Below are 12,514 nucleotides of genomic sequence, written 5' to 3' on the forward strand. Positions count from 1 at the left end.
GATCACTATGAGTCTGATCTAGTAGTGAGGCCCTGAACACCCTGTTGACTCTCCCCTAAAATACAAAAAAAAAAAAAAAAAAAGAATCTGTTTTATAAACAGCCAAAAAATAAATAAATACATAAAGCACTGTATTTCAATGAATAAATGTTCTCTCTTTTTATAATCGTGGCTTTTGCAGTTCTGTCACCCTGAACTGCAGCCCCTCTGCTATGCCTACCACTCTGCCTTGAAGACAGCTGACTACAGAGTGAAACCACCTCACAGTGACAGCTACATAAACCTTTCCCCCTCTAAAACTGTGTGTTGGACACTTTGCTCAGCTATGAGAGGAATGCAACTAAGACAGAATTTGGGACCAGAGAAGTGGAGTGGGTGCTGGGACTATACCTGACTCCGGGGTTCAAGAGCCTTTGGAAATGGCTTTTGAGAAGAGTTTGGGCAGATTTAGGATGTCATCTGGAAGAACAGAGCAGGAAGGCCTTAGAGTGGTCTGTATGGGAGACTCTGGTCAGAGCTCAGGAGAACAGAAGGGTGATGGAAATCCTGCAGGTAAGGATCAGAGGTTTCTGCTGGGAAGAAGGACTGCACTAGCTGTTGACCTCCAGAGAGTGTGTAGTGCAGATTGGGAAAATTCTTGGCTGCATTTTGCTCATGCCCTGAGACTTTGCCTGAGGCTAAAATGAAGGGTTGCAGACGAATTATTCTCTCAGGGGAAATGTCAAGGGAGTCAACTGTTGAGGCAGTTACATGGCTGCTGTAGGGAGCTTTGAGTGAGATCTATGTTGAGAATCAAAAGTAGGGAGCCCAGCACAATTAAAAACATTGTGAAGTTAGTCACAAAGGAAGCCTTGATAAAGCTGTGGACAACAGAGATAGAACTGGGGAAATCTCCATTGCTGAAAAGGAACAGGAGACTGTAAATGATGACCTGGGGGCATCACAGGAAGCAGCAAGCCTCACCCTTTGCAGCCTCAACACTCCAAAAGTAAAAATGTTTTCTCTGTAGAGTAACCTACAGAGAACCAAGTTCCAGAGATCCTCAGAATTAGATTCAGAGTGCACAGCAAGGCAGGCACTCCAACCTACAGCCAGGAGAGAGGAGAGCCTGACTACTGCTCCAGCTGGCACCAGCACTTGGCATGGTCTCTGGGGTGCTTTTTTCAGACAGTTGCAGAATGCAAGAGTTGTGGGTTTCACATGGGTCCCAACCAGCATTCACAAGGTCTGCGAGGCCAGGCAGTGTGCCCCTGGAGGGAAGTGTGTGAAGTTGCAAATATGAAGCCCAAAGTGCAGGGGAAATCCCAGAAGTTTGGAAAAGCCAGGATTATGGATCATCTAAGGAAAGTTGTAAGGACAGAACAAAGCAATTAAGACAGAAGCCCTGGGGCCTAAACCACCAGAAATGCATAGGAGTGGAACCACCCTAAGGCCTTGAAGTAGATCTTGCTATAGATTGTCTTGGATGCTGCACATGGAACTATAGGATTTAATGTTTGCCGTGATCAATTTTGGACTTGCTTTGGTCCCATTGCTTTGTTTCTCCGTTTTTAACTTTTGGAAGGGAAATGCTTGTCTTGTGCCTGCATTTGTAAAGCTAAGAGTTAAGTTTGCCTTATGTCTCAGAGGAGGCTGGTGACTTAGACTTTTCACTGTCTCAGAGGAAACTGTTAGGGCTTTGGCAACTCTTAGAGATGGACTGAAGGCATTTTATATAAAGTGATGTGTATGATCCTTTGAGGGCCAGGGGAGGAATGTTATAGCTTCTTTCTGAGTGGACCCCTAAATTGTCACACAATCTTGGGCATGAGCTTCTTGAAGGTGGCTAAATCTAGTTTCGATTAGTTCATTGTCTGGCTCTGGCACTGAGGATGTGAGTGCTCCCCACACCCTAGAGAGAGCACCCTGTATATGGAGGAGGGAGAGGAGGAGGCTTGCTTTCGCGTTCCTCCCTCTGTGCCCTTCCTGCTTTAGCTGTCTTACACCAGCCTGAAAGGCTGCCCTCTGCCATGCACCTTGACATGCATCCAGAGGACAGCAGATGGAAGCCTGCATAATCTGGGAGCAAAGTGAATCCTTTCCCCTATTTAAGAATTTATTAATTCATATATACGAACTATTAAAATAATATAAGAATGTTTAAATTCTTAAAATTTGAAATATCGCATGAGTGACTTTGATTCGTAAGAGCTAAATGAGACAGATAGTGAGGTTAAGCTTAACAGCCTAGTTTGTATGATAATAACAATAAGCTTCTCTTTTGGAGGGTTAACAACCTAAGTTTGCAGACCAAAATTAGAGAAAAAGGAGGGTCACAAGGAAAGCCAACATTTTGGCCCTAGCCTTCCAAGGTCAATTAAGACTCAGGACATATGAGAACTTGTACTATAACGTCATGTAACTCAGTAGTGTCCCAAATTTTCTGATCAAGGAGATTATGGGGCCAAAGAAGAAAGTGACTGATGATGTAGTGTGCCTAAGGAGAGTCACATGGAGAGAAAACATTCTCTCAGGATTTCACAGAGAGCACATTGGCCAAGCAATGGCCGTGACTCATCCACATGGCTGACACTGACAAAGGATCTACAATCTGAGGTACACAATCTCAGGATAAATCCTGAGTGGATTTGACTGACCTTATCAGATACAAAAGCTACAACTCTTGTTGCATAGGTCTTGCTTTATCTTGTTCTTAACCATCCAGCAGAAAAGTATAAAAACAAAGTATAAGAAGTAAAGCCATGATGTTATGTTGAGCTGTAGGGGATTCAGGTCAACATTTTCTGACACTGCCAGTCAAGCGGAAAACCCAACACTATTATAGGCTACTGGACTCTTAGAATATTTTGCTGAGTTCACACACCTATAATATTCAAATGACAGAACTAAACAAAAAAAGGGGATACAGATGAATGTCCATTTTGTATCTGTGTATTCAAAATGGTTAGGATAGATATATAGTTACATTCTCTTAATGAATAGAGGGATTTGTTCTAATAGTGTTTGTAAATAGGATATCACGTCTGCATCTTGTACAGCAAATAACAACTAGGAAGAGAGTATGCAATGTGTTAATTATTGAAATTGTCCTATCAATTTGATTTGAAGCTGTCTCATTTCTATTTGTCTCTCAATAAAATTATGGGGAAAAGAAGAGCTAAATGAAAGAAATCACTCATTACACTTTCAAAACTAAAAGCAGTCCAGCAAAGTCAACAAACCTCAAGAAGTTCTGTCCCACCAGATGCTGCCAATATGCTGAGGAGGGAGGGTGCTGATTCACCCCAAAGTCTGTGTAAGCAGCGGGGCACACAGGAGGATGACAGAGTGTGTCCCAAACATGTCCCCCACACTGCATCTGCCTCAGGGTTTACTGCCTGCTGTGCACATAGGGCATGAAATGAAGCCCCACAAGTTTTGGCCCCAAAGAGCTGTCACTTTACAGATACATCACCAGTGTACACACATACTTATACCATCCATTCACACTGCAGCCATCATAGATCCACCTTCATACAGAAATGGAATCACTAGACCACAAACACATACCAGGTAAGACATTCTATATTTGCAACCTGGGGTCCTCCAAATGACCTTGTCAGCCAAGTCAGAAGAGGTAAGAACATCACAGAGTCAGGGCCTTGTGTGACATCAGACTGGAATATTTTCTCAGTAGAAAGTTCATCTCCCAAGATTCACCAGCACTATCATCATGAACTGAGTACCTACTGTCTTCACAGGTGGCACGTGCATGTCTCCTGACCTTCTGTAGCCTGTATGGTACAGATGGTCTCGCTGACCTTATTCTCAGGATAGACAACATAGACTGGGGTCTTCAGGGCACTCCCTAGCTGTGGAATGGCCGCATCATCATGCGGGAGGAGCGGAGAGAGGACATAGAGTCGCTGGAGGTGTGGTCCCAGCGGATGCCATTGATCTTCCGCTTGTGCTGGCTGGCTGGGTAGTAGATGCCATTGAGGTTGGATGTGCCACAGGTGCCAAACCACCATCCTGTGGAAAAGGAGAGTATGGACCAATGCCTGCTCTTGCTTCCTGAGCTCCAAACAACTGCGGAGGTAGGTGATGACCCGCAGACCCTCTGCTAATGCATGGCCACTAGAGGGCAGTGGTGCCTCTGGCACCCTGTTAGTACTATGTACCTCCTGACACTCCCCAGAATCCTCAGCATCCACGTCCTTCCCTTACTAGCCTTCTAGCCTTCTGGCTTCCTCACAGCCCCATGTCACCTCCCTGGATATCTGGTGGTGTCTGTTTGTCTCCTGAGTCTCTCTCCCTAGTCTCTGAGCATGGGTCTACGTGTGCCTCTCTCTGGCTGAAGACATCCTTCTGTGCTGGCTGTCTCTGTCATCCTGCCTCACTTAGGTCACTGTCCCATGCATCCCGACCTCTCCTGGCCAGAACCAGGCAGGACCTCCTCTCCAGGTCACCCTTCACCTTCCCTGCCCAGTGCTGTCTGTCTCCACCATTCTCATTCCTATCAGCCTCTGCCTCTCTCTGCCTCAGATGTCCTTGTCTCTGTGGTTCAGGTGTCTCCTCTGTCCTTCCTGCTCTGTCTCTGACTCACCCCATCTCCTACACTCTTACTCTGTCCCAACCCAGGAGTGTTGCCCCAGCCATAGTTGGTGGGAGTTGTCCCCTGGACACATCCTGATCAACTCTGGATTAGGAGGAGGAATGTTCCGAAGATCTTACAGCCTTGGAGGAGAAGGCACCTCTGATCCTAACTCACCTCCAGACATAATCTCTGAACAGTTGCAGCTGCACTTGTCATGATCTGCATCCCAGGTGCTGAAGTTGTTGTTCCTCAGGATCAGCAGACCGTTGCGAGATGACACACCGCTATCCTTCTCCAGAACAATTCTGGAGGCCCCCCGCAGATTGAGATAGGAGAGAGCACAGAGTGAGTTTGGTGTCGTGTTCCCAAAAGGCCTCTGTTGGGAGCTTTGCCCAGGCTGGACTCTCTTCTGCAGTCTAACAGGGAGAGCCCCAGCCTAGGTATGGCTTGTGGCTCTTTTTTCAGGCTCCTCTATGCCTCCTCTCTTTATCTTTGAAAATAATCAGCTACTGTGTGCTGGAACTTCCAAACTTCATTCCCTGGGTCTTGAAGCAGTGTCACAGTGACCATATTGTGTAGAATTGATGACAGTTTTTGGAGCCTCTACCAAGGGACATGCACTGTCCAAAGGGCTTTGCAGTGGTCAACTCATTCTTATGTCAACCTCACAATGCCCTGTCCACAGAAGGAGATAGGACCCCAAAAGCACAATGCCTGCCACGGTCTCAGGACCAATGAGGTCACAGCTCAATTGCAGCCCACCATGGTCTGCCTGGACACCCACAAGCTGATCTTCCCATGCTCAAGTTCCTGCACCCTTGTCTTGTAACAGCTATTGTGTCCTCTTGCATCTTCCAGAAAGCTCTCCATCACCAAAGTTGCCTACACCGTTCAAACCCAGGGTTGTCTCCCCATGCCTGGTGTAGCCCTGTGACCTACACATCACCTGGCAGCCCAGCCGGCAGACTTATCTTCTTTGGCCAGACTCTGTGGTCCTTACAGGTACAACCAAGGCAATCTGGTGCTGATGGTCATCAATTTGTGTTTAAACCCTAGCTCTGCCTCTCAGAGGCAGCACGCTTTTACAAGACTGTGTCACCATACCCAGCCTCAGTCCCTGCCTTACTGCACTTTGAAACCAAGGAAATGCTGACCACAACTTTGCTCATTGTGTGCTTTGGTAAATGCTCAGGGCAATGAGCAGTTACTGTTCTCTCTTACTTAGACTGCAGCACATGGCTCTGCCTGGCTGGGAGATTGCAGGCAGGGGCTACACCTGGAAGAGGGGTGGAAGACAGTTGGGAGCCATTAAGTTGGAGATGAGTGGATTTCAGATGTTGACAGTGAAGCTAAAGGAAGCAGTGAATGCCAGGGCAGGGCCTCCACAACACCCAAGGTATGGCTTCCTCCTAATGGAGATTTGGCAGTGCATGTGGAGGGCACTGACCTCAACTTTCACCCACAGCTCTATTTGTGTTGAGAAGAAAGATGATCCTCTTGGTCCCAATGACCATAGCCAGACATGAGGCACCCTGTGTCTTTAAACATGCTTGTTTAAAGACATCTTGGTCTCTAGAGCAGGTTAACACAGCCCCCTGCAAAGAGCAGGCTGGTTAGAGATGCCCTGGAGGGGATCACTGCTGCACAACTGCTTCACTGATTCTAGATTTGCCTGGTGTTCATTCATGATTCTGGGTGTGAGGTCAGTGCTATCAGCCCCTCCTAGGGCCACAGTGAACACCACATCATGGATTAGGACAGCCCCACTGACACACTCTTCAGATGTAATTTAAGCACATTTATGCAACAGGCCTGTGGAAGGTAAAATGAGACACATCCAGCCTTTAATTCAATGTTCACACACATGACCTCCAGCTGGGACATCTCTATCCCAAAGTGAGGCAGAGTCCAACAAGGGATCTCAGGATCATGAAGACTGTATTGCTTCAGGAAGAGCCTGCATGAGCAATAATTTTATAACATAGAATATGGACCATGAAGAGAAATGCAGGAGACATTGGGCCCTAGGACCTGCACTACAGGGTCAGGGAGCTCCTGGGACTGATGGGTCCCACAGGGAAGCCTAGTGTGAACATGGAAAAGCACTGGGGAGTGGGTGCTTATGTAGGAAAACAGCCCCTTCATGTCAGAAAGTGATGGGAGCTACAATGCCCAGCAGGCTGCGTGCAGAGCCTTCAGAGGAAATGGCCCAGGAGGCACAGATGAGGCACAGGCACACAGTGACCTGGTACCTGTTTTTAGAGGTGCACATACAAGTGTTCCTGGATCAGGGAGCACACGGAGTGGCTCAGACAGCTCCAACATGTAGTGTGGAGGGGCTCTCCACATCCCTGGTGTCCCCATGACACATGCATAAACACACCCACAGCACCTGCATCTATCTATCTCCATAATGCAGGATATGTCCGCTCTCTGGGGAGCCCTTCCCACCTGCTGTCTGCATGAGCAGAGGTCACGCAGCATAAGCATATCTCCTCTGCAGTGTCCTTCCTGACTTGACAGCATCTCCTTATTTCCCATGCCCTCCAGGTCCCTTCTGGAGGTGTGGGACATCAGTGGACATTATACATCATGCCTCACACCAGGCTAATGTAACTTTGATGGGGTGGATCACAGGACTGATTCATCCCACCAATGACCAGGCCAGCCCTAAAGGCACAGAATAACTATGCAACAACCTGTTCTGTAGGGCTCTGCAGAGGAACAGGTGAATGAGAGCCTGCTGAGGCCTGGCAGGGCAACCTCAAACTCTGGAGCCCTCTGAGACCTTGACACAGAGGGAGAACAGCATTGTACACAAGAGACCTCAGAAATTTATCTCACATGGACCAGCCAAATACCTCCGTGGGTTAAAGTGCCTGCAATCAGACACAGGGGCCAGAGATTCAATCCCTGGGCCTACTGTTCTGATCCCATCCCAGAGGTGCACTGAGATGACAATTGAGACTGGGTGTGGTGGCATGCACCTGTAATCCCAGCTCTTGGGAGGCCGTAAACAGGTGGATCACTATGAATACGATCTAGTAGTGAGACCCTGAACACTTTGAAATCCCTTCCCTAAAAAGTACAAAAAGAAAGAAAGAAAAGAAAGGAAGAAATGAAGAAATTTCTCTCACATGCTTGTATTTGCAGGATGAACAGTTATAACACAGAATTATACATTTAGGTAGAAATGTGACATTTCTCTGTTTGAATATATTATCTCTACGTCACCTACTGGCCCACCCCAAGACCCCAGCTTTCATTGTACTAAAGTAGGACTATGATGCTCACCTCAAAAAGTTGTGGGGCAGATTTATTGGAGATTGTAGAAAATATTTTCTTAATTCTGATCACTCTGCCTAAGTGTACCACAGGAGAGAATGAAGAAGGGGAGGGATAAAGGGAAGCTGTCACCATGTAGCCATATCCAAAGCTATTCTGCTTTTGAAGCACAGAGCTTCAGAACAACCTCATGGGATTTGCCCAAGCCAGAGCTGACAAACTTCCAGAAAGTGTCCAGTTCTCCCAGCTCCAATCAGGAGGACATTGCCACCTCAACACAGGCCATGGTGCAGCTGGCACAAGACACTTCACCACTGTGGTGTCACTCAGGAACTGCCTTGGATTGACTGCCCCAGGAAGGACGCCATCCCACAGTCTGCAACCCAAAGCTCACTAGCCACCTCCAGATCTCGTGATGTGGGTCTACAAGGCAGACTGATGGTAGAAAAAGTGACCAGGATGGACCTTTGGTGCAGATCTGCAGGCACGGTCCTGGACCACAGCCCATGCAACCACTGGGCGCAGAGCTCACCTGTAAAACTGTTCCTCACTGTACAGTTCAAAGCGCTCAAAGTTGGCAGAGAACTTGTTGCCATCCCAGTCTTCCATCTCCACGCGCAGGGAGTAGTCAGTGCTGCTGGTGAGGTGGTGCACTGCCTCATTGCCCAGCCAGTGCTCCCCAGCTGGGTCACCGAATCCCTAGAGGATAAGGGGAGGACAGAGTGGGCTGTGTGCTGAGCTGGGAGCTGTGTCCCTGGCTGAGAAATGCCCTAGGCCAGGCTCTAAGGCCACATCTCCGACCTGCAGGGCCTAAAGATCTCTGTGAACAGCCTGTTAGGAGACCCACACTTCTCAGAAGAAAATCATCAACACATTTCTAAAGGTAAAATTTCAATAAGTATGACTCAAATTACATTTCTCCAAAGCTCAGGAACCCAAAACACTATCTGTGGTGACCCCAAATGAAGGGCAGCTCCTCTTGGCGTGATTAGGAGGTGGCACAAGGGAAGACTGTGAAGTGCTGTCAGGCTGCTATGTCAAAGCTTGTATATCAATTGATCACATATTCCAAATCTACTGATCCTTACACTTCATATTTGGGCATCTAACTGCATGAGTGTACATACTCAGTTTAAATGAATAATAGTTTAGTCCACATAAATGGCAATGCAAGATGTTTTGCAAGATTCTGGCAAAAAAAAAAAAAAAGAAAAAGACAAAAGAAAATTTTCATCAGCAAGGAAATGTATAAAAGTCCAAGAACACGTGGCCTGTTTGTCAACAGTGTCCAGAACCAAGAACCCAAAGTTTCTGGAGGAACACATGTTCAGCATCATGGACAGGGCACCCAGGACCAGGCTCCCTACCTATGGGATGCTGTCCCATTACCAGCTAAGCAGCTAACCAGCAGGCTTTTGTGTATTTCTGCATCTCAACTCCTGATTTCCTTTTACCATTTTCATGATTTATTAAAAATGTTCAATGGTTTCAGAACACATACAGCTCAGTTTGATATGTATGTTTGACTGTACATCTAATGTAATAAATAGCAAGTACACGCAATAATACAGGCGTATTTCCTATTTCTTCTGCTGCTGAAAAGTTTAAAGAGTATTTAAGTTAACTTTCCAATATTTCTATACACCAAATTTTTTTTAAGAAAATTGGAAAGCTATCAGGAAACACATCTCATTTTAAAAATCAGATGGTCATTGCACAAGCAATTGCACATCAGAGAATTTATGCTCCTGGTGGGTAACACAAGTACCAAATATGCAAGAAATTCATTCAAGCAGTTTAGCTGGGGGCTTGGTACTGTTTCCTTTCATCTGACTCTGTTCTTTTTAAAAAAATTCTTAGCAATGTATATTTTTACTAAGATTTGAAACAAGAGTCAACGTTTCATTCCCAGGATGCATGTCAGAAATTTCATGAAGAGGTTGAAACTCAAGGCCTGGGCCTCTGGGAAGTGCATGGATAACAGGCGAGGGTGTTTGTGGGTAGGTGGCTCAGATGGGCTGATGAAGTTTTCTGGAAAGCTGTGAGAGCAAGCACAAATCTGTCTCCAGAAACACCAGAGCAAGAGCATCAGGCCTCAGAGCTGCACACAGCCCCACCCCAGAACAGCAGAGTCACCTGCTTGTAGTCCTCCCAGTTCCTGTCAAAATTCACTGTGCCATTCTCCCGACGCTGGATGATGGTCCAGGCTCCTCCACTGGGGTCCATCACACAGAACACCTGCCAACAAAGGAGCAGCTGAGATGCCCTGGATATAGCCAGAAGCCATGTCCAGGGCAGCACAAGAGACACATGGCAACAGATCCCCACATCTTGTGGAGCAAAGCTGATCAAGGTCATCAGAAAATTCGAGACTCCAACTTTGCACCCACTGTCATTGCCTAAAGTGATGGCCAGTACCCTCTCCCACCACTGCCTCTTCCTTACTTGTAAAATAAGGATGCTCACATCTTTACCTCTTTGTGCCTCAGTTTCTCCTCATTACTGTGTGGGTTACAAGAGAGGGGTCATGTGAATGTCTAGAAGAGGGCCCAGAACATACTAGGAGAGAAATGAATGGAGGCTCCCCCTCCTTAATTCTGCTTTTTGCTGGAAAGCTTAAATGTGGATGGCATAAAGGGCTTAGCCACCCTGTAGATGCAGAAAAAGCTCTTATTGCTGTCCCTCAAAACACAGTATAGTTTGTTGAGAAATTACTATGTGTAATGCTCTGTTTCAATGTCTGTGGATACAAATGTGGGAGAGACCAAAAAAAAAGCCTTTCTCTCTAAGAGCTACAATCTAACACAACTACACAAAGCAGGCTAACTACTGTTCACACACTATTTTCTCGATTAACTTGGGACCACTTCAGTATCCCATGAGTGCAGCTTTGCTGCCTGACCCTCCACAGGATGAATCAGAGACAAATGAAGCTTCCCATTGCCTATTCTGGAAGAGGCTGTGATGGGGCAGAAGACAATGTATTGTGCACATTTGGGAGGTTGCAAGGAGAAGCCCACCAGTGACTCAGCCATCCCAGACCATCTGGGGAGGGACCTTCCCATCAGGCACTGAATGGAGTCATACAAATGTCACAAATGAGGGGAGTGTCATTTTCCAGGAAGACACAAGCAGGAGGGGTGAGGACTCTGAGAAAGAAAACCTCAGCCAAGGGACAGAAGCAGGACACCTGTGTGGGCTGCAGGGTGTGCAGGGGTCTCAGAGGGAAGACCTTGCATCAGAGGAGAGCTGAGGGCTTGGCCCTGATCCCTCTTCTCCCAGGCCAGCTATCACCTCTACGTCACTGTCCCCTTCCCCAAATTGAATCTTGCCTGCATTTGCTTAAGTTTCCCAAATCATGTTTTCCTTGAAAACTTGTCAGTTCTCTTGCTAAGAAACCTTACCAGTACCATAAATGGAAAATGCTCATGCTTGGGCATAATCATATGATTGTGAAAATAAATATAATAAAAAATATCATGAAATTGAAGCTAGAAATTGGTGCAAACACAGGGCCCTCAGCTGGTCTTTCCTGGAAGGCCCATTTACCAGATGTGTGAAAAGCTCTCCAGAGAGAGCTCTCCATGTATGGGGCAAATCACTGACACAGTGAGAAGGTTGAAATGAAAGTGCAGAGAAAATTACAGGACAGAACTGCTGGATAGGTGCTCCCCGCTCCCGTCCCCATTGTCTGTCCCAAACCCTACCTCACACCCACCTCTCCCTTCCACCCTTCCGCCACTTGATAACTGGACCTGTGAGCTCAGGGTCACCTCTGAAGGTGCTCATGGGAGGTGGTAGCATCTCCATGGACCTCTCAGACCGATGTCCTGAATGCAGCAAAGCAGCACTTCTTGCCCTCAATAAATATAAATTTTGTGCTAGGCCCTCAGAATTGCAGGGTTCACTTGTGTAACAGGATGACCTTAGCTAGCTCAGAGCTGTTTCCTGTTTCCCCAGTGAGAGACCTCTCTGGAAGGCAGTGCTCCTACTGTGAGGACTTGTGCACATTGTCCCCTGGTCACACCTCTGCCTACTAGAGCTCTCAACAAGGCAGGGTACCCCCACTTGCTGGCATTTCAGTCCCTCCAAAAGGCATAACGCTGAAAGGGGTTCATCTGGAAACTCCAGGATCAACATCTCCAGGATTAACTCTCACCTCCCCTAGCCACAGCCCCTCTCACCCTCTTGAACTGCTTCAGACCAGGCAGGAAGATGGTGTAGACGCCGTCCTCACTGAACCCAAACCTTCGGATGGCCTCACAGTCCTGGAATTTCAGCAAGTCTACACCTGTGGAGCCAGCAATGGGACAAAGTCAAAGTCAGCTAGAAATGAGCAAGGTGCTGGTAGGGACAGAGTGAGTTCACTTTCCTGCTATGTCAGTCCTTGCTGGGGAGGTGCCAGGATGGGCAGAGGAGCCACTGCTTGCATGTTGCCTATAGCAAGTGATAGAGACCTGGGCCTCAGCAGGGAGCAGGAGTTCCAGCTGGAGAAGATGTGTTGCTCTTGGCAGAGGGAACAGCAGGGCAAGGGCTCCTAAGAGAGTACAGCAGATCCTGAGGGCATTTCATTGACCTTCTCAGACCAAAAAGCTACAACTCTTGTTGCATAGGTCCTGCTTTACCTTGGTCTTAACCATCCAGTAGAAAAGT

The 12,514-nt window shown here is 47.2% G+C and overlaps 1 long non-coding RNA gene across 1 annotated transcript in view; it reads right to left on the reverse strand.

The window, feature by feature from the left end:
• LOC111816666 overlaps positions 1-12,514 on the reverse strand; it is a 20,884-nt gene that overhangs the window by 922 nt on the left and 7,448 nt on the right. The gene's annotated exons all lie outside the window — the stretch shown is intronic.

Source organism: Octodon degus, unplaced genomic scaffold (assembly GCF_000260255.1).
Source record: "Octodon degus isolate 3935 unplaced genomic scaffold, OctDeg1.0 scaffold00037, whole genome shotgun sequence".
Lineage (NCBI taxonomy): Eukaryota > Metazoa > Chordata > Mammalia > Rodentia > Octodontidae > Octodon > Octodon degus.